The 20,831-nt window shown below is 40.8% G+C and overlaps 1 long non-coding RNA gene across 4 annotated transcripts in view; it reads right to left on the bottom strand.

The window, feature by feature from the left end:
• The window catches only part of LOC142011206 (uncharacterized), a 261,545-nt gene that overhangs the window by 43,339 nt on the left and 197,375 nt on the right, over positions 1-20,831 (bottom strand). The window lies entirely within an intron of this gene.

Below are 20,831 nucleotides of genomic sequence, written 5' to 3'. Positions count from 1 at the left end.
AAGAAACATGAACTTCCTCTGATACCAGTAAAATGTGATGTAATTCAGCATTTAGAAGGATCAGACCCTAATTGATTTGCACTAGCCACAAATAGAATCAATGGCCAAGCCAAGAGCTCTACTAATAAATACATCTCTATTCAAGAAAGCATTTAATCACATGCTTAAGGTTCAAAGACCAAACACAGGAATACTGATCATGGGACCCTTTATTCAAAGCATTGTAATTTTGTGGTCAATAATGTAATAATCGCTGTACAAAATATGCCATGTGAGGTATCATCTGGAAACTAATATCTAACTGGTCAATAATATCATAGTAAAATGTGTTCAGCAACATTATATGTAAAGTTATGAAATCCCTCTCTACAATGGTCTTAGTACATACTCAAAACTATATAGTCCTGTCCAGGCAGACGTATCCAGAATGAAAAAAAAAAGTGTACTTATCTCAATTTATGTGAAAGTAGTAAATAGGGTCCTTGAGACAACAAGGAGAAGAGATAGAAACAGAAAATTTTCATCAGTAAAGACAAGTGACAAGGAAAAACATGGAGCCTCCTTCACCACCAAACTCCATGTTCCTATCTGTACAATTAAAATAAACTTGGAAAGTTAATCATCAGAGGAATCCACTTCAAAAGTTAATTGGACTATCAATAAAAGGGGATTTTCTGGTCCTTACCTTTCTGTATTACCTTTCTGTTTTGCCCTTTCACTTTGTGAGGAGATCCTGATGTGAGAATCCAGTCAGCAATGTTGCTGGGTAAGGATTCAACTTTGAACAAAGTCTGGCATGTTAAGTTTTAGCTGCTAGGAAGTATCATCTTTATATTGTAACCACTTCTGACTTTGATACCTTATACTTATCCTCTCTTAAAATCCCTCACTTTATAGTTAAAGAAAGTTGTATTTTTAATCTAGGTCAGGGTTTTCATTGCACCATGACCTCCTTCTGATAGCCAAGCTACCATATGACCGTGGGTAAGGAGAATGCAGAGCCAAAACTCCACTGCCCTTGGTGGGGTGGAGCATGGGCTTTAGAATCATAAGTCATAAAATATTAGAGCCAGAAGAAACCTCAAGAGATCATCTAATACAGTCCCCTGCCCTCATGGCAGGCCCAAGCACCATCTATGTCATTGATGTTAATATTTTTCCAACTTGTTCCTAAATATCTCCAAAGATGGAGATTCTACACTCTAGGCAATTTATTCCAATACTCAAACACCCTGACAGTTAGGAAACTTTTCCTAATGTTCAACCTAAACCTCCCTTGCTGTAATTTAAACCCACTGCTTCTTGTCCTTGACTCATACTCAGCATGTGGTCCGCTATGACCCCTACATCTCATTCTGCAGTACTCCATTCTAGGGAGTCACTTCCCATTTTGTACATATGAAACATTGTTCCTCCCTAAAAGGAGTCCTTATTGAACTTGATCATATTTTCCTCAGACCACTTCTCCAGTCTGTCCAGATCATTTTGAATTCTAACCCTATCATCCAAAGCGATTGCAACCCCTCCTAGCGTTGTATCATCTGCAAACTTGATAAGTGTACTTGCTCTATGCAGTTATCTAAATTACTGATGAAGATATTGAACACAACTGGCTCCAAAGCTGACCCCTGTGGAACCCCACATGTCCTGCACTTCCACATGACTATGACCCATCAATAGCTATTCTGTGGCTATGTCTACACGTGCACGCTACATCGAAATAGCTAATTTCGAAGTAGCGACATCGAAATAGCCTATTTCGATGAATAACGTCTACACGTCCTCCAGGGCTGGCAACGTCGATGTTCAACTTCGACGTTGCTCAGCACCACATCGAAATAGGCACAGCGAGGGAACGTCTACACGCCAAAGTAGCACACATCGAAATAAGGGAGCCAGGCACAGCTGCAGACAGGGTCACGGGGCGGACTCAACAGCAAGTCGCTCCCTTAAAGGGCCCCTCCCAGACACACTTTCATTAAACAGTGCAAGATACACAGAGCCAACAACTAGTTGCAGACCCTGTATATGCAGCACGGACCCCCAGCTGCAGCAGCAGCAGCCAGAAGCCCTGGGCTAAGGGCTGCTGCACACGGTGACCACAGAGCCCCGCAAGGGCTGGAGAGAGAGTATCTCTCAACCCCCCAGCTGATGGCCGCCATGGAGGACCCCGCTATTTCGATGTTGCGGGACGCGGATCGTCTACACGTCCCTACTTCGATGTTGAACGTCGAAGTAGGGCGCTATTCCCATCCCCTCATGGGGTTAGCGACTTCGACGTCTCGCCGCCTAACGTCGATTTCAACTTCGAAATAGCGCCCGATGCGTGTAGCCGCGACGGGCGCTATTTCGAAGTTACTGCCGCTACTTCGAAGTAGCGTGCACGTGTAGACGCAGCTTGTATGAACAGTTATCCAACCAATTATGCACCCACCTGACAGCAGCCCCCTCTAGGTTGTATTTCCCCAGTTCACAGATAAGAAGGTCATGCAGTACTGTGTCAAATGCCTTACCAAAGTCCAGATAAACCAGATCCACCACCTCCCCTTTATCCACAAGGCTGATTACAACTCCCCATTAAAAAGGATGCTCAAAGAGGATCTTTGCTCACGAAAGCTTATGCTGCAAATCATCTATTAATCTATAAGGTGCCACAGGACTTCCTGCTGTTTTCAAAGCAATGGTTGTCTTGGAGCAAACTCAAATGTAATTGAAGATCAGTTGTCCCCATTAAACTCAGTGCAAGTCTTACTATTAATTTCAATGGGCTCAGAATGAGCCACTTCATGTACATAATCTTTTCTTGAGAAGATAGAAAAAGAATTAGTCTTTTCTTTTTCACCCACCTGAAATTTTTAAAAAACAATACTTTTCATTTTACTTCAGTGATTGCCAGCTGTCTTGTACTGCCTGTGTTTCTCAGTCTTTTAACTAAAAATACTAATACTAATAATAAAGTCTCTGAAGACATTTGCTAAGTTTGGGAGAGTCCTTTTAGCAGACAGTTGGTAACAGCTGCAAGTTACTAGCAACATTCTGAAAGTAGTTATAGGCAATGATTGCTTTTATTGAACAAAATAAAATGACCACAGTTACATTAAATTGCTTTTTCTTTTACTGAAATTTGAAATTGGAGCTGTGCTAAAAGGAACAGATAGCACACAGATGTTATTGTAATACAGAGTAATATCTGAAATTAAAAGCCACAATGACAGATGTCCTTACCTATAAAAGTAATAGTTGATCATTTTATTTACCAGAACTTACTGGCAGAAATTATCACATGGTGAACACTCTATCATTACCACAGTAGACCTACCTAAATCCCAATTTAGGCAAACTAAATAATTAGTTATGCCTTCAACTTACCCCGGATATTTTATTTGATACAGTATTTTCCTCATTTCATATGCTGCTGTGTAGTGTTCCCATGCACTGTGAAATACCTTGTGGTGATTATATATACACACATATATGTTTACATTAGTCAGATTCTCTGCTTGTGTAAATCGACATCATTCCACCACTGGCAGTGCAGCTATTACGATTTACACCTAACTGAAAATTGTTTAAATATACAGAAAATCTAATGAACGTAGCATTAAGGTCTATGAATGTAAATGAACAAATGTCGCAAAAATAAAAATGTTTATGTTCTCATGGTAATGTTAACTCAGCCACACTGAACATGTCTATTGAGGGCACATATTTAACAGGATATTCCTTAAGGACTCAGTCTCGCTATTGACTCCAAGTGATCAAACCTTTCTTTCCCTCTGAAAAAAACTTAGCTTCCTGAATAAGTCGCAGGGAAAACAAACCAAAAATTACTGTACATAAAAGTATCTGCACAATATAATGTCAGGGTTGCCATTTTACCTGGGTGTGTCTCTGAAGCCTGAATGTCTGTTGAGTCAGTGTGAAGCAATGGAAGCAGAGACAAAGTGGTCTGAGAGACTTTTTTTTTGTTCAGAATCTCACAAGTTGAATCATCAGTGGTCTCTGGGACAGCCAGGTGGAGTGCTCGAGCTCCAAGAGGCCATTGCAGTTGCAATGTGACATCTGATCATAGAACATGGAAGTAGCAGCTACACAGAGAAACGCTGTTGTGGTTGTGCCTCCACCCAAGTGACAGTTCTGGGCTCAAACTTTGGGCAACAAGTACAAACAGCAGCAATGCTCACTGTACTATAAGAGCAACAAGAAGTCTTGTGGCACCTGAGTCTATAAGGTGCCACAAGATTTCTCGTTGTTCTCGAAGCTACAGGCTAACACGGCTACCTCTCTGATACACTGTACTACGGTGTATGGAAACAAGAACTTCCATTTTCTGCTTTTTAGTACATGGGATCTACAAATGACACCTGTACTGCAGCAAAGGTCTTCAGTTAGAAGTTAAACGCCTCAATTTTAGCTGTCTTCCTACAACCACTATAATATGGTCTTACTGAAGGATAATGTTCAGACTGAAATAAACTTTTTAGAGACCCCATAATCGTTCAAGTTGCTGAACATCCTTACCCTGACTTCTGAGGTGGCTGGAAATATGAATCACCTTACAGAATATGTCATAGACTAGCAAAGATGAGCCAGCTTTACAGCCCAGCTTTATTTTGGGTAACAGATGCTGTGCAATTATCTACGTTAAACCCTTCCACAACCTCTGCTCTCCTTATATTGTATTAGCTATTTATATATATTGATATAAGTAAAAGCACCTGCCCACTAATGAAACCACAGACCTACAATATATTGTTAACTTAATCCCTCTGTACCACAGTCATTAACCATCTACAGTACCTGACTTGCCTTTTCTGATTTTTTCCCTACATAACTTGGCTGTCTCTATGACTGACACAATTAAAAGTGCTCAGTTATTAGCATATTACTAAGCAAAAATGTTATTTAAAAATTACGATTGACAGAATGTTTCAAACAACAGCCAGTAAAAATGGTACTTTCTTTAGAACATTTTCCATTGCCTAAAAGCCCAAATTTTAAAGTGTTTGAAAATTAACAGCTGGAGAAACCACCCAATTCTCTACTTCCCCATCCCCCAATGCATCTTCTCTCAATCTTCCATCACTCCCGTTTTGGTCTCCCTTCTCTAACTAACCTCTAGCTAACTCCTTTCGTGTCTACTTTCACGTGGGGTATACTCAGCCCATCACAAGCTCCTTTTATATATCCATCCTTCTCCGAAGGCAGAAGACACTGAAATACATTGATCAATTGAGCAAATGTAACACGGAGATTGTAAATGAAGCCATTTTGAAGCTATGAAGTACAACCCCCGCCCCCCACTACCACCACCCAAAAAAAAAAAAAAAAAGTCAGCTAGAGGGACATTTTCCAACCATCATATCTGTGAAGCTCCTTTTCTGGTATTTTATATGACCTCCACTACAACAGCATCTGAATACCTATAATATATTTGTTCATCTTTTGAGTGCAGCTGACCTCCATGTTGTTTTTTCTATGATTTATTTATTCTCTCAACACCCTTGAGAGGGAGGCAGTGTTATTTGTCCCAGGGTACAGATGGGAACTGAGGCACTGAGAGGCTAAGTGACTTGCCCAAGGTCACATCGGAAGTTTGTGATAGAGCAGGGAATTGAACCTAGTTCCCTCAAGTTTTAGGTTAATACCCTAAATAATGGACCCTGTTGCCTTTCTAGTTTTCACTCTAATGACAGAATTCTACTGCTGCTCCATAAAGAAGTGACACACAGCTATATACAAGCCTTATCCTTTCCTGCCTGGTCCCATTGTTTTATCCCCGTATGTAGGGAAATATGTGGAAAAGATTGTAAACTCTTTTGTGCAGGGACCATATTTCATATTAGCTGTGAAGTGTTCTGCACACATTTGGCCATTATCAATCACCAGCTAAACACAGAAAGAGCTTGTGTGGTTACTGTCTAGAACAGCGGTTCTCAGACTGTGACATGGGGGCGGGTCTACAAGTCATGTCTGGGCCTCCAGTCCTACTGATCAATTCCACCCCCTCCCTCCCAGAGCCTCCAGTAGGCCCCAGAACAGCTGTTCAGTAGCGTGCAGGAGGTGCTGGAAGAGATGGTGAGAGAACATGATTGCAGGAAGACAGTGAAAAGAGGCAGGGTAGGAGAGAGGCGGAGGCAGAGTGGGAAGAGGTGGGCTGATGGGGCGGTGAGGCTTTGGAGGAAAGGATGGAGTTGGGGCAAGACAGGAGGCTCAGCAGGGAGGAAAGCACCCCTGAGTGGTCAGCTCGGGGTCTGCTAAAGTTTGAGAATTATTGGTCTAGAACATATACATAGGATCCCATCCTGCCCTTGACAGGCATGCACACCTTCCAACTAATGGAATAGAGAAACCTATTCTATAATTCCTTAAGTTAGTCACTGAATTTTTATACAGGGTTGCCCTACCTTTTCGAAGGCATTTTAGGAACAGCCATACAGAGTACCTTATCATGAAGCAAAAGACACATTTTCTCATCATCCTCTTAAACCTCCTATACCTCAGTGGCTTGTGACAGGCACTAGTAGCCACTGCTTGAAAAGACCAGTCTTTAAATGAGTTCACACTTTGTAGGAAACACTGGTTTATGTAATACAGATCCCTCTGATTTCCTACCGAATCCCTCAAATCCTACTCTTCAGAGAAATCATTTGTTATTGATCTCTGCTGTAAAGGAAAATATATCCTGATACACACCGAGAGAGATGAACATGATCGAGTTTTCAGTAGTATTATGAGAATATGGGTTCGCGTGGGCAGTCCTAGTGGACACCAAGTGCTGGGTGTGACACTGAGCAATCTGCTTTGGAAAAGAGGTTCCATTTACACACTTGAATATAAACTGCCATGATGTAGGCCAAATACTCTGCTTTCACATCCCAAAAACTAAACTGAATGAGTTTCATATTATAGACTGTCTCTCCTAGGCCAGGAGAAAGCGAGGAATTGCAGTTCCCATATCTGACAGAGAACAAAGGAAGAACTGCAGTTCCTGCTTGAAGTCCCAAGTGGGAAGAGAAATTGCAATTCCAGTCTTGCTCCCTTAGATATTTTGGAAGGAATTCTTTGGTTCAGATGAGAATGTCCACGGCAAGTTAGAATCACAACAGCATGTCCTGGAACCTGTGCTCCTTCCGAGAGCAGCAAGCATTCCGGAGGTCTTCTGTTTGCCGTTTGTTTGGGTCCGGCCCTTTTTTGAGTCTGTTGGCTGTGTTTTTATTAAAAGCTACCCACTTTCTCATGAGGACTTGCCTTGGGTTTAATGCATGCTTTACTAAGGGCTTGAAATCACTCAGTGTCACACAGACTCTTCTGTTTCATTTTCTGCTTACTGAGCACAGAGCAGAGATAGATGTTTTCACTGAATCTGTCACCTGAAAAGCCTTGGAGGGAGTGCCCAGAAATAAACATTGTGATTTTTCTTTCTTCCCTACTGATTCCAGGAGAAGTAAAGGGGTTCTAATGTTCTGAAGTTCTTCTGAGTTAAGGGAAATAGGATTCTCTTGGATTTCCATCATTTTCCCCATCCTGTCAAAAAGCCCACCTGATAGAAACAGTTCTTAGGGTTAATGCGGCTCTTTCCAATCTCTATCTCTGCCCGTTAGATACCATAGTCTGTCTCCATTGTGCTTCTACCTCTACATCCTACTGCATTCAGGGCCAGAGTCCAGATTGCCCACATCGCAATCAAGCATACGCTCCATTTACCTTCCTAGCTTTTTCATTGGGCTTCTTTGCCTCTGTTATTTTGCTAAAGCTCTTGTCTTTTCCTTTAATTATTTTTCCTTTAAACTCGTATAAGGTAGGAGACCAAAACTTCTCTCCTCTCTCCCACACTTTTGGTAGCGATATTGGAGGAGTAAAGCTCTCAGATGCAGACAAAGGTGTTTTGAAAGACTCGAGTTAAAAATGGTTGGAATTCTATGCCACTTCCTCTACTCTCACCTCCCGTGAAGGAAGAATTCAGAGGAACCTTCATGACAATGGGCTTAAATTGTAGCAAGGGAGGTTTAAGTTGGACAGTAGGAAAAAAAATCCTGTCAGGGTGGTTAAGCACTGGAATAAATTGCCTAGGGTGGTTGTAGAATCTCCATCATTGGACATATTTAAGAACAGGTTAGGTCTTACAGGAATGATAAAGATGGTGCTTGGTCCTTCTGTGAGGGCTTGGGACTGGATTTGGTGACCTCTTGACGTCCTTCTAGTTATAATATTTTATTACCTTATTCCTGGTTCTTCTATACCCATGAACTTAGCTTTGAATTAAACATTTTATTAGTAGCAGCAGTATATTACTATTTTGTGACAAGTAAAGGGGTCTGGGGGATGAATTCCAGTATAAGTATGAGGCTTCTCGAACTGCTTCACTAATATACCTCAACCTTGTCTTGAATTAAGGGTGAAAGCGTAATTAATACCATTGACTACTCTGTTTTTGATCTCCATCTCTACGGCTGTGTCTACACTAGACTCCTTCTTTGAAGGGGGCATGGAAATGACAGTCCAGGGAATATCAGTGAGGCGCTGACATGCATAGTCAGTGCTTCATTAGCATAACAACAGCCATGAGAATTTTGAAGCAGCTAACTTTGAAGTGCTGACAAGCAGCCTAGCCCTGGGCACTTTGAAATGTGCGCCCAACTTCAAAATTCCCTTAATTCAAATTCGTTTTGGGAGTAAGGTAATTTCGAAGTTGAGTGCATGCTGCCTTCAGGACTTCGAAGCTAGCCCCTTCAAAATTCAGATGGCTGCCTTTATGCGAATGAGACACTGCATATGCATGGCAGCACCTCATTGATATTCCCTGGTCTGTATCATTCCCATGCCCCTTCGAAGAAGCGGGGTAGTGTAAACATGGCCCCTATATACTAACAGCATGGGTGTTAGTCACTAGTCTTTCCCACAAAAGCTCGTCACCTAATAAATTATTTTGTTACTCTTTAAAGTGCTACATGACTGCTTTTTTGTTTTGATACTAATTGTTATGGTATTGTGTGTGAAGAGAACACCTTTCCGCTTGGACGCAGATGGAAACAATAACTTTCACATGTCATTGCATAGCCATCAGGTAATAGAGATTTCCAGTCACATCTGCCCTGAGATGGATTTAGGCTGGCAATTTAGAAGTGAAAAGGTCCTATATTTTTTTGCTACTACTCCGAGACAAACAGTCCCCAAAACCTTTTAGTTCAGAAACTCAGCGAACATTTGTCTTCATAGCCCCATTAACTACTGAGTTTTGCCAGCTAGGGATCAAACCCTTTGCTTATAAAACTTGCAGTTCACCTGTCAGCTTGACCCAGTAAAGAGAAAAGATCAAGGTCAAATGTGTGGAGTCAGCTGCTAATAAAAATCTTACTGAATGTTTTTAACCTATTAACCGTAGAAGCTCTTCCTGAATGAGAAGCAAAGAGCATCAAGGACCATTTTTCGCTGACAGACACATCTTTGCCAAATTCTGAAAACCTTCCAGTAAACAACGAAGTAGTGAATATAAAAAATGGCGTCACTGATTTGCGGGCTGAGTGACAAAGATGCAGAGGTCCAAGATGATTTATATACAAACATAAAAGAACTAACAAATACACACCCAATGGAAAAGGAATAAAACAGCTAGGCAGAGCGTTTGAACATAAGAATGGCCATATTGGCTCAGATCAAAGGCCCATCTAGCTCAGTATCCTGTCTTCCAGCAGTGACCAAGGCCAGATGTTTCAGGGACAATGTACGGAACTATATGGCTTCCCTCAATCTTCTCTTTCCAGGCTAAAAGCCATTTTATTTTCTATCTTACCTCATTAGTCATGTTTTTTAAGGAGCTTTAATCATTTATGTCATTCTCCTTTGGTCTTTCTCGAATGTGTCCACACCTTTTCCAAGGCGTGGTCCCCAAAACTAGACACAACACTCCAGTTTAGGCGATTCTTAGTGCTGAGTGGAGTGGAAGAATTGTACCTTAGTCTTGCTTACAACATTCCTACTAATACGTGCCAGAAGGATTTTTTTGTTTGTTTGTTTACTTCTTTGGCAACAGTATTACACTGATGATTTATATTTAGTTTATCATCTCTTATAAACCCCAGACCCTTCTCAGCAATATTCTTTTCAAAGCCCATATAGCACGTTTCAATAGATCTCAACATTGTTTACAAAGGTGGTCAGTATTCTATCCCCATTTTATAGGTGGGGTAATTGGCATGTGCAGTCTGCAGAATCTCATCTTTCATTTTTTTAAAAACAAATTTATTGTCCTTAAATAAACCTCCTAAAATGCTGCTTTCTTCTTGGTTTTGCAGGGAGCTCAAAACAATGACAGAGATGTGAACCCCTCAGTTTCCCCTGAATCTCAATGGTGCATTACAAGCTAATGACTAAAAATAAACACAATCCCTAAGCCTTTTAACTATTTAATCACTGAACATTTTAGTGGCTGTGATTGAGAGAGAAGAGGGCATTTAGTCCAATGGGTGACTGGGAGTTACTGCTGAGAAGGGAAGGTAGAGGGAAGAATAGAAGAGATGCAGAGATGATGAAGGGGACAAAAGAAACAGAAAAGAGTATGGTTAAGAATGGGCTCTGCACTTTTCATTCTTATTCACTATACAATAAATTCACTATAGAGAGACAACCACTGGTTAAATTCTATGTGGCTTATATGGGTTCAACAAAGTGCCGTGGATCCTCTCTCAACTCAGTCCCGTTACTCCCAACTGGAAGTCAAGCAGAATGCTGACCTAGGATTCCCTGAGCAGTAGGTGGAGACTCTGGCTATTGAGAAATCTTTGCTGTAGGGGTCTGAGGTCCTCCACAAGGCACAGTCAAGTACTACCTGTCATCAGCATCGTCAGAGGTGCTGGAACAATTTGTGCTCAGAGCCCTTGAACTAAACAGTGAACCTTTTATATAATGCAAACCACTTCAAATCAAGAGGTAGGTAATGACCCCACAGCATGTCTAGTTCTAGCATCTATGTGCATAATAGCTGCTGACATCTAGGATCCAGCACTGCAGGGAGCACACCCTGAAACTGCAGTAAGATCTGCTGCTGAGTGAGTTTGTGCTCCCTGGCTCCACCGACCCAGGCTGTTGGTCTCTTTCCTGTTTCCTTAGGCACTACAATGCTACTTCTGCATTCCATAACTCATGTGGCAAAAGAGATGAAGCATCAGAATTTGGCTAGTTTGGAGATCAGGCTTACTTCAAAAGTATCCTGGAGTGGAAGGATGAAGTTCTGGATTTTACGTCCATAGCTGCCACTGACCTTTGTATAGTCTTAGGTAGGCCAGATAAACACTGTGCCTCAGCTTCTCCATCTTTAAAATGAAGAACATTCTTACAGATTTTTGTAAAGCACTTTGGGACTTACAGCTAGAAAGTACTAAGTAAGCAGTAAGGATTAGTATCCAAAAGATCACCTGAACCACTGGTATTCTCAGAACTGAAGTTTCACAAGAAAAAGTTAACTCTGAGGATTTCTTATCCTGGCAAGTCCAGTCAGAAATGACATCGGAGCAGAATCCAATAGTTCCAATTCTGGTCCAGGACGTGCAAACCTGTGCAAAGTGGAAAATATTTCAGGATCTTAAAAAGGGTCATTCTGAATTGTTCCATGAAGGTTAACAGAAGGTGATGTTAGATAATCCAGTCCAGTTTCCCCTTTTCCAGTCAGCACGTTCACATATATTATAATTTCAAATTTGCACAGCTTCTGTACCTGCTGTGTTTAATTTCAATATCAAGAGCCATCATTTAAATAAATAAATTTAAAAAAACTTTGCTCTTTCATCTGTGCTCCATGCTACAAGTGTTTTCATTAGAAGGAGCAAAGATTTTCTTGGGAGACATCCCCTTTAATCCTGGAAATTAATTACTGATAGGAACTCTCCTGCTGTCAATTATCCTGGTTTTGCCTGCTTCCACCCTGAAAAAGACACTCTATTCTGATGGGTTTTTGCTAGCCACATTCTGAACCCTTCATCAGTGTGCATTGTTTATCCTTTTCTGCTTTCACTAATTCCTTAATATTTTTGAATACTTCTGAGGTCACCTTGAAGATTTCTCTTGTGCAATGATAATCAGCCCTGACTTTTTTTTTTGCACTTCCCCCCAAATCTTTTTTTTTTTATATGTTTGACTGCCTCTTCTAAGGTTGAAGACCATAGACTTTTGAATAAATGTTCAGAACAGAATAAATCATTTTGTATAAGCACTGGAGAAACAACAGAGCAATTTGCATTGCTATAGAGCTTTCCATGCAGGTATAACAAAGTATTTTATATATAATATTGAGTTTATTCTCACGTGCACACCTGTAAAGTAAGTCTGTATTACAGATGGCGAAACAAAGATCCAGTGAAGTTAAATTACATTTTCAAGATGACACAGGAAGCCAAGATGGGTGTAAACTCAGATTACCTGACTTTCACTCCTGTTTTAAGTCCACACTTCATACCTTGTGGTTTGTATTCTGTCCCATCAGCACCATAACTCAATCTCTTCTCATGTACCCACTGAGACGTGCCTACAAGAAATTTCCGACATTACCTCCTCCGTTCTTTCCTTGGGACCACTATCTCCCATCTTTTTTGCATAAATGTCAAGGTGAAAAGGGACAAGTGCTATCAACTTGTTAGTGTGCCCTCCTCTTCAATGAAGGCCACAAACCTTTCCCAAAATAATTGTTTTTCTTTTTTCTTAAATAGACTCTATTTCAAAAGGACACAAACTTGTTCTGAAAACCTTCAGTGATGGACAATCTGCACAAGCCTTGGTAAATTGTTCCTGGTAAATTGTTCCTTGGTAAATTGTTATCTGCATTGTTGAAATGTACTCCTTATTTCATCTTTAGTCAGAGGAGAGAGAAAAACCTAAGAGCGCAATTGAGGGAGAAAGGAGGGGGGACTTCTCCCCTTTGGGAACCAAATGGAAAAGGTTGTGGATGGAATGTGATGGAGTTATAGGAGACTGCCACAGCAGCCCATGAGAACACCACTTCTTCATAATGGCACTATAGCAGGCTGGGAATACTACCCTTCTGCACAGATAACCATGCAAATTTAGTGAATCTTGAGAGAGCTATGGAGATTTTTTGTGGGGAGGAGATGCTGAAGATCCTGCCAGTCTCATGAAAGGCAAATCCCACCCCGCATGAAGGATCCAATCAAGTAGAAACTGCAAGTTCAAATTTCAGAGCTTTCAGTGTCCTGTGGGGAAATAAACCAGGCAAAAGACAATTTACCTTCTCATTATGATGCTGCATGGCTGCTCTATTTAAACTTACTTGGTTTGCTGCCCAGAAGCTGGCACACATCCTCATGGTGGTTAGACTGTCCCACATTACCAGCAGGCTTTCAAATTTTAGTGTTGCTAGAAAATTAGACTTACTCTTCTTTGATATTTTCAGGCCCTCACAGATGTATAAAGAAAAGACGTGCGTATCTGGTGAACCTCAGAACACATAACTGGGAACCTCTTTACAGTATGATGCACGTCTTGTGACTTCATCCTTCTTCCCCTCACCTTTCCCAACTGCTTTTTCACCAGAAAAGTATTTAATTTCCCACGTCATGACTCTGAACCTTAACAAAATTAGTGCTTTGAGTTTGTTTGCTTTTTAAATCTAAGGTCCATATTGAGCCATGAATCCTCAGCAAACTCTGTAGGGAGTTCTGCTTCAAAACTGATGGCATAATACAGCTCTAAGCATTTAACATTCATTGCCCTAATATTCTTGAAATATTCCAGGTTAGTTAAAGCTCCTCTTTCATACATTGCATTTACTAAACAAATCATGGCTTCTCAATGGCAAAGTGTTCCCTCCCTAAGGCCATACAAATTGTTTCTAACATTACTATGACACTTAGGAAGACACTCTATAATTACTGGCTATGTATTGTGGTTCTCTTTTTCTAAACAATACTGGTGTAACATTGTTGGGCGCTAAGGATCCCACTCATTGTTGAAGAACATTCCGTTTAAAACTTCACTAGTTTCCAATCATCTCTTCTCTTAAAATTAGGGATCTTTTGTAAAATGTAACAAATAATCACCAAAACTTAAACTGAATTGGATGAGAGAAGAGGAGCAGGTTTGTATTTGGTATTTTTGTGCTTTTGGTGTGAGAAGGGGATGCCCTGTGACTATGTTACTACGCTGCAAACACACACATTCTACACTACTCTTGGCCTGTGGCAGGGAACAACTTCAGCAGATGGTGGCTACCAGAGTCTTTTCCTTCGGCAGGCAAAGGCTCTAGACCTAGGGAGCATTTTCCTGCCACCAGTATCCTTACCTAGAGTGGGGAAAGGCTCCAGCAACAGGGAGGCAGTGGGATGCTATAGAGCTAACAGTAGCAATTGGACAGAAGGCATAGCTTGGGCAAATAGAGACCCATGTGAGGACCCAGGTCCTTCAGGAGTTTCTATGCTCCTCTTGCCGAATCCACGCCCAGTCATCAAAATTAAACCCAAGCCTGGGAGCTACTTGAGTATGAAATGCTGCCAAAAGGTACATGCAGTATTGATATAGCTACAGGCAGAATGCATGCATTGCTCACCTGTTACCAACTACTTTGAACACAGGAACATGTTATTTCAAATACTGCTACTTGTTACTTTTGAATAACCAACATCTGTGTGCGCATGTGCACAACTAAACCATTATGCTGTTTGAAACAAGCACACGTCCAAAAGATCCACCATTCTGAATCTCCATGCAACTGGCTCTGGTAGGTTCTCTGTTCCTCTTGTCACAGATGACTTGTATGCTATAGGACACTCTTGCAAATGTGTTAGCTGATTTTTCACATGCCATCAACATTCAAACATACTTGTGAAAAGAAGTAACATAATTACTGGCTTTCTGAGTAGTCAGTCTTATATGTTATTTACCATACTTAGATAAATGTCTCCTACCTTGTTCAGAATAACCTCTGACTTTGTAGGCAGCAATTAAAACAATGGAATAAGAAAGCAGCCTTTCAAAAACTCCAGAAACATGTTACATTCTTTGATTTGTTCATAGCTGTTATCCTGATCAATGCCTGAGTCATTAAAATTCTGCATGATTGAAATTCTCACCTTACAAGCCTATTTTCTCTGTAAAGCCCTTTCCTGATGTACTTATCCTAACTGCCCTGGGGAGCCACAGCAGAATCCTACAGTAACCTGACTATAGGCACTGTCCTGAATTTCCACCAAGCTGTCTCCATTGTGGAAAGAGCCAAATTATGTATCTCATTTCACCTTGCAATCACCATCATATTCCTCCTCAGCAGAGGAGATCAGGTTTGGTTTTATATAGAACCTCTCACACTCAGGGTTTCTTAAAAGCACTTCACAATAATTAGTCAGATAATGACAGTAAGTGCAGGCAAATGAGGTTGCTTTTAAATGCTTAGAATTGGCTGACTGGGATCTTTGGAACTTCTAGCTAGAATCAATTTTATTCGTGGAGGATCTGTCAGCCAGAACAGTGCTGCTACCCCCTTACCCTTCTTTTTAAAAGGTGCTATGAGATTTTTAACTTCCCTCTGGTCAGCTACAAGAGAGAGAGAGTCTGAAATTAGATCAATTTAATGTCTTTTCTACTAGGTGTGACTTTTAAAACTGCAGACTTTGATCCCTCATTCACCCAATGCATTTTCTGGTCAATACTGTGAGAGAGCCCAAGTCCCTGTATGAGACAAATCCCCACACTTCTGGCTAAGGGACCTGAGAACCAATGACAAAGCACTACTTATGCCATTTCTTGCTCTCCTCCCCTTGAATCTGTCAATCCAATAGGATCCATAATTCCAGACAACTGAACTCTGCATCCTGCATATACATATAAAGACACACGATTCATATCTTAAAAAACAATCCAGCAAAGTTTCACTTTATATACACACCTAGCATGATTTTGTTACAAAAATGGCTTGGATTCCCTCTTTTGATTTTCCTTTGGTTTACCTCCAAATCAGTTCCTACAATTGCTAAGCAGTGAATACATGAACATTATCTTCATATCCCTAACTTACCTACAAATTCTTTCCTTCCCCCTTACCTATTTATATGCTTAATTAAAATCACATGAGGAAATCTTTGACTTCACTTCTTCTTGTCTAGATCAACATCTGTTGATAGAGGCATCTAGCAGAGAGTAAGTAGAATATTAAAAATCTAATCCTTCCCCCTTTATATATCTTTCATTTTTCTGAAGGATCAGGTTTCTAAAGGATCAACCCTTGTAGCCTTCCATATTCCTTTGAGCTTGCAGCATGCTTTGTTAAGCATGACATAGCAATACAATTTAAAAACCAAGAGTGGCCAACAAAGATGGTGTTTTTAGAAAATGATTAATCCATCATTTAGCCTGATTTCTCCTCTCTTACTGTAATTTTAAGTGGGCAAAGAACAACATGACTTAGGAGGTTTCTTCGATAAAAATTAAAACGACAAGGACACAGCTTGTTCTTATAGTTAAAATATTCAGTAGAATGCTTAAGCTGATTTGCATGTGCTCAACAAAAAGCTATTTCAGGGCTTGTGCACCACGGACAAAATTTAGTCCTGTCTTGCATAAGTACACTGGATGGTAAAGGGAGATGGTGCATTGTGACTCTTATCTACCACCAAAGGACACGATTTATCCTGGCCCTCCACCTTGTATAGCAATGTGTATTTTTTTTTACTGGGTGTGAAACACGACTCAGTCAGGATGACAGCAGTTCACACTCACTTTGCACAAGGTGTGAGGCAATGGTAACATGGGACTTTGTGGTCTGAATCTCTTTACATTTACACTGGCCAATGAAAGATTCGAAACGAAGAATATTGGCGTTCAAAGGGAGATGTTGTAGAAAGATTCTGAGAATAGGATGCATGCAGAAGGTCACCAGTGAGGAATTATATAGGAAGATACAGCCGAAAAAGAACCTGCTGCAGAAGGTTATAAAATGGAAGCTACAGCTATTTGGACATATTTGCAGAATGAATGACGAACGAAAAATCAAGACTCTGGTATTCGGCGTAATGGATGGTTTGAATAGGAGAGGCAGACCCCACAGAGAATAGATAGATGATGTAGTAGATTGGTGCGGACCTAGTCTACAGAAACTAAGCTACTCTGCACTGGATAGGGAAAGATGGAAGGAAATAGAGAGAGAGGCATCAGACACCAATGGGCGCTGAGCCCACAGTTATTGATGATGATGATGATGATGAAAATCAGAAGCATCTTCACTAAAGTCAATAGGCTCTACTGAAGTAATGGACATCATCATCTGGAGTAATTCAGAGTAGGTTTGGTCTGATGAAATTAAACCCGAGTAAAACTGATACAAGTGCAAAGAGAAATCTGTAGTGTTCCTTTGATCCCTGAAGCCTGGCTAACAAAACTAGTAGCGCTCCACAGTTTGAGAAGCACGGACAACTAGTTTGGGTGTATGGCAAGGCCTCCATCCCCCACCTTATTGTATGCATTGTGCTCTATTGGAGACAGCTCCATGGAGAGACAGCACCATGCACTCTTATGCAACACACATAAGGATCAATGATTGCAAACTGGAAAAATTCCTTTGAAGTCAATGGAGCTACATCCATTTACTGCATCAGAGTTAAGCTACAGCTTCCAGGCCCATTCTGAACCATCCAGCCTTATAAAAGTAGAACGGCACAGGAGCTCTCAATGCCTCCTCCTGGATTTTGCTAGCCACATAGCCCCAAATTTAGTCACGCCAGCTATTATGACTGACATCCCAGCACTATTGAAATCAATGACAAAACTAGTTTGACTTCAATAGCTTTGCCGCACTCTCATGCACACACACACACACACACACACACACAGGATACTAGAGTTGAACTAATAAATCATCAAAAACATATTCTGTGAATTTCACCTTTCCAGAGAGACTATTAATTTACTGAATGTAATACTTAGAAATCATATATTAATGCAAAATTCTTGGTGTGCGGATCATTTGAAAACAGTTGCAACTATTCAAAATGCACAGTTCACACTGTGACACTTAGTTACATCCATCTCTTGGCTTTATTTCTGGATGATTTACGTAACCTTTCGAAACCAGCAAAAAATATAAATAAACTCAATGCCCTATCCAAAAATACCCTTTTGGTGAATATTTGAGCACATCAGTTTGATATTTGCTTTATGCCGGTGTAGAAAACCTCAAGGCCCCAGATGTTTGCACCACCCTTTTGTGGTTGCACTTCACAAACAAAGAGGTCAAAGCCAAATTCACTTTTGAATGTGAATGACTATTCTCAGAACCCTTATTCCACTCTTCCCTCAGTAATATTTATTCATGACAAATGTGTGAGAACAGGATCATCTCTAATTAGGATTAAACAAAATGGCAGTTTGCTTAAGTCAGGATGTTTCTCCAGAAGGCCATTACCCCTTTGACTCCAGTTTCGTTGACAACTGACCATTAGTTCTTACCTTCTTCATAACTGCCTCCCCAAGCCCCACAATATAGGCTCCTAGTCCCATAATATAGGCCCTAGTATCTCCTGAAAGTGAGTCATAAACCCCACCGCACCCGCTCTGAACCCTTAGCTCTGCAACTATTTTCTGTGGCTTGACTGTGAACAGAGAAGCGGGAGCCATAGTCCCTCGTAAGCCTCTTATCTGTGTGCATCCCTTATAAACCTATTATCTGTGTGGATAGTTAAATATCCCATTCCCTAGGCACTCAAAGATGCTACTCTCTTCTAACCCCAAACTCTTCTATTTTCAACTTGAACACCTCTGTGGTGATTGCCATGACTATCTCATTAGGCAAAGTGTTTCATGGGCTGATTGTCCTTTCACGTCAGAATCCTTTTTCTAATTGCTAAGCTGAATTTGTCCTTTTGCTTTGCCAATTGCTCCCTATCTTGCTGTTTGTGTCTAATGTAGAGTAAATAATTTAATTCTCTCCCTAGCGTTAATAACCTTTAAGTATTTATATGGAATTATGTCCCTTTAGTCAAACATCTTTTCTTTAGGCTAAATAAATTCAATTCTCTTTACCATTCTGTTAACTCTTATTCCCAAGTCCCTTTATCCAGCACTTTATTGTATTTAACTCTACAACAGTACATTTTTTGGTGCCTTGCATTTGTGGCTTTTCTGGTTGCCAGCCAAAAACTGACTAACATTTTTACCGGTCAGTCATGCGAATTGATGAGTACTCCATTTGAAGTGCCCACAGTCCACCCTTTCTAACAAACTAAATGGAAGTTGAGAGCACTTAGATATTCTCGGGGCTGAATCCATTGTAAGAATTCTTCATTTCTGAGTTCACAGTTACCTTTTCCTCCCTTCCTTATACCATAGAAATTCTAGTTTAATCATTTGCTTTTCTTACTCCCAGATACAAATTGTGTTGCATTAGACTATGTACAGAGAAAAACACGTGTGCTTGTAAATTTTGATTACTTATTTGACACTACAGAAAATAATAATGAAATAAAATAATAGGTGCTTTTTAAATGAGTACTTAAAGTTGGTTTCCTAATTAAGCATAATGCTGACATCCCTGAGTGGGGGGTTAGCAGCAGGAATCAAACTCAGCTCTGGCTTTTCATGAAGGAAACTCTACTACCCAATTTAGAAGACACAGATCTCATCTAAGCCTATAGAGCAGGCTTATCGCTCGCTAGTTGTTGTAGCCACCAATATATGGTAACATAGTGCCCCATTGAATGGGAATGGTTTACATGAATTTGCCCACATTATCAAATGTGATGAGTGCCCACTTCTTCAGCTGGCTTTCATGAGAGTTGTTGAGTTTTCAGCATTAAGCAGAGTTGGACCACTTATCTAAAAGACACACTTCTGGCACCTAGCCTTGAAAATCTTGGCCAAAGCCTGTGTAAGACAGGATGCCAGAAAGTGCTCTGTCACACAAGGTAGCAGGCTGTGCATCTGCAATGATCAAAATGGAAGCTGTTTCATGATAGGAATGAAGACTCTACATGCAAAGATGGCTTGTTATTTGCAGAGTTCATCTACTTTCCACTACTTATATCCACATATAGCACTCGGGTTTCCTTTTTTTTTTTTTTTTTTTTTTTAATTCAGAGAGACGAGGTCTCCACAGATGTGCACAGAATTGGAGGCAAAGTTGGTTGTCTTGATGTGCAGTGAAGGTATCAGGACCAGTGAGGCCTATTGCCTTTTCTGCCACACCATCAACTCCTCCCCACATCCCAAATGAAAAAGGCCATAGCAGATAAAGAGGTGCTCCACACAGTGGTAGGTAAACCAGAAAGATTCAGTTATTGACTTCAAATTAACTAACTGTTTCTATGCTTACCTACATTCTCCACGCCCGGAGTTCTCAAACTGTGGATGGGGACCCCAAAGGGTTCACAACTCTTTTAATGGGGTTACCAGGGCTGGTGTTAAACTTACTAGGGCCTGGGGCCAAAGCCCAAGCCACACCACCTATGGACCAAAGACCGAACCTAATGGCTTCAGCCCTGGGCAGCTGAGCTCAGGTTACAGGTTCCTCCTGCCCAACGTGGTAAGATTCAAGCTTTAACTTCCTCCCTTCTTCACCCAAAGGAGGACTCAGGTCTGCCTACCTCCCCAGGTCATGTAGTAATTCTTTTTGTCAGAAGGGAGTCCTGGTGCAATCAGATCCCCTGAGCTAAACATCTGGGCTACACAAAACTGAACTGGAAATCTCAGAAGAATAGGCTTCTGATTTCATTGTCAAATATGATGTCTTTATTGACAGGATGCAGAAGTAAATGAAGACGCTCTTTGATTACACTTGGTTTAGGATCAGACAGACACATTAATTTCTGTTCCCATCTGGAACACCACACTGTAGATCT

Source organism: Carettochelys insculpta, chromosome 3, assembly GCF_033958435.1.
Source record: "Carettochelys insculpta isolate YL-2023 chromosome 3, ASM3395843v1, whole genome shotgun sequence".
In the NCBI taxonomy this organism is placed as follows: domain Eukaryota; kingdom Metazoa; phylum Chordata; order Testudines; family Carettochelyidae; genus Carettochelys; species Carettochelys insculpta.
Note: the sequence above shows the minus strand (reverse complement) of the source record. Positions and strands in the feature narration are given on the sequence as shown.